The sequence below is a fragment of the Gavialis gangeticus genome, unplaced genomic scaffold, assembly GCF_001723915.1.
Source record: "Gavialis gangeticus isolate Ggan-Ray unplaced genomic scaffold, GavGan_comp1, whole genome shotgun sequence".
Classification (NCBI taxonomy): Eukaryota; Metazoa; Chordata; order Crocodylia; family Gavialidae; genus Gavialis; species Gavialis gangeticus.
In genome coordinates, this window is record NW_017728982.1 from 858,303 (window position 1) to 860,902 (window position 2,600).

Consider the following 2,600-nt stretch of genomic DNA (forward strand, 5'->3'; position numbering starts at 1 on the left):
AGGTGAAGAATTGGTTAAAGAGGTCCGCTTTCTCCTCTGGCGCAACCACCAGATTGCCCAGAGGATCTTGCAGGGGCCCCACGTTTCCCGGTGCCTTCTTCATCCTCCCTATATATTTGAAAAAGGATTTTTTGTTATCTTTGATTTTGGATGCAAGTCCTAGCTCTATATCCACCTTAGCTTTCCTGACAGCCCCCCTCCAGGCCCGAGCAGAGGAGGTATACTCCTCGTTGGAGATAGCACCCCCCTTCCACCGGGTGTACGCCGCCTTTTTGGCAATCAGGCATTTCCATACACCCTTGGTGAGCCAGGGGGGCTTTTGGGCACTCCTGCCCCCCTTGCTGCTTGTTGGGATGGTCAGCCCTTGGGCCCTGAGTATCGTCTCCTTAAGGAACGACCACTCGTCCTGGACACTGAGTTCCCCTGCTCTCCAACCCCAGCGCCTCGCCCACTAATCTCCTCAACTCGTTGAAATTGGCCCTCTTGAAGTCTAGGGCTACCGCCTTGCTGCTGGCCCTCGACACCCTGCGCTGGACGGTCCTACATCTCAGAGGTAAGTGAGCGCTGCGGCGTGCAGGAGCAGCTCCGTGCTGAGCAGCACTTGACCACAAAGAGTGGGCTGCAGCAGGCGCTGGGGGAGGAGCTGTGATCTTTGGGTTCGCAACAACCTTTGAAAGCACTACTGAGTCTTATCCTGCGAGCGCCTGAGTAACTTTAGAACTGATCTGAACTGCCCACGTCTCCAAGATGCAGGAAACCACCACGTGGACTCTCAGGATGAGGCTTGCGAGAACTTGGGCAGTTCCTAGAAGAGGCCGCGACAGTGCTGGGACCTCGCTGCTGCTCCTGGCTTTGTGGCCGCTCACCTGCTGGCCCCGGGCACCTCGCTGCACTCTGCCCTTCCTGCAGCCGCGCTCCTGCTACGGGAGCGATCTCGTCTGTCTGACCCTCCACCCTGCTCCGCGCCCCGCCAGGCAGCCGTGGTCCCAGGGGATGGCTGGGTCTGCGACCTGCAGGGACGCTCGGGGTAGAGGTGGTGCTGTAGTGGGGCCGTGCCAGGATGGCCTGGAAGCCGCACTGTCACCGTCCGTTCCCGGTGCTCCTGCCTCACCCAGCCTGGGAGCCAGCTCTGGAAACCAGCAGGGAAGGTTTTGTTTGACTGGGACTCTGGTTTTTGCTCCCCGCACTTCCCCATTAGTCATATCAGGACCAAACACCTCCTCTGCCTCTCTGCCAAGCCCTGCCTGGCACAAGGGAGCATCCCTGGTTACGGGATGTGCAGACAGCCTTGAGGTTTGGCTGGGAACCGTGGGGCAGAGAGTGCAGTCGCTCCCGGCTCCGACGGCCAGGGAAGTTCGTGCTGTGGTTGGGGCTTTGTTTCGCACGCCTAGTCCCGCAGCAGTGCACATGTGTGAGGAGTCCAGGAAAGCTCCCCACAGCTAAACACCTCCAGCACCTCCCTCCTTGCTAAACACCTTTGGGTGCAGCACACACCTGGGACCTGCTGGGCCCACAGCACCGCTGGCCTGCCCGTGCTCACAGTTTATCCCTGCTGGCTTTGCAGCCATGCTAGCTGGCTTTGCAAGCACACTGGGCGCAGGGGGACCAGTGCTGGTGAAAGGCAAGAGGGTGGGAGGATTTCATAGGGCACGGGAGGGTGCTGGGACAGTTAGCACCAGGCCAGAGCTCTGCACTGTGCACAGCTCATTTTTCCAGACCTTGCAGCCATGCCAGGAGGGGAGGTAGCCAGGCTCTGGCTGCACGTGGACAGGCGGACGTCCGAGCTGGGAAGGGGTGCGCAGGTGCACTCGTGGCCCGACCAGCCCCCTCCCACAATGCAACTCAGCACAGGAAGTCGTGCAGGGCGTGGGGGAGCTGTGAAACAGCAAGTCCCTGTTCCATCGGGCAGGCGGCAGGAGCGTGCCCAAGGTCTGATGTGTGGGGGCAGCTGGGGAAGATGCTTGGGGTCCTCATGTGAGATCCCAGCCCAGCAGCCCGGAGCAGGAAAGGTGCAGCCCTTTGCAGCGCCGCCCCATGCTTGCAGCGCACTTGCAAAAACCACAGCCCAGCATGACTGAAGGAGCGTGTGATGCTGACCTTTAGCATGCAACAAGCCCCTGAGCAGGGCCTGGGGAGGGGGAAGCAAGCCACTGCTGGCTTTTAGTTTCCTTTCCGTGGAGGCAGCTGCTGTTTCTGTCCTGGGCCATGCACGCCTGACTGCAAGCCTGCGGTGGGGAGAAGCGGAGCCCAAGCAGCCGGGCCTGGGCAGGGCGATCGGCATTGTGAGGAGACAATTCCTATGTTCAGCCCCCCTTGTTTCATGGCAACTGGGAAAGGTTTGGCTCTGCTGCTTCCCGCAGAAACCCAGGGACCTTCAGACAAACCAAAAAGCCTCTGTGGCATGTTCCTCTGGTCCAAAAGCCACTTATATCCCTAACAGCATTTGCCCCTCGTCCAGCCATGCAGTTTTCTGCCATGCCATGGGGCAAAGAGGTGTTTGCACCTGACACACGGGTCACCGGGGAGCAAACCCCAGGGTCTTCAGCCAGCTCTGCTCTGTGCTTCTCCCACGCCCCATCATCCCGGTTGCTGACCTGGGG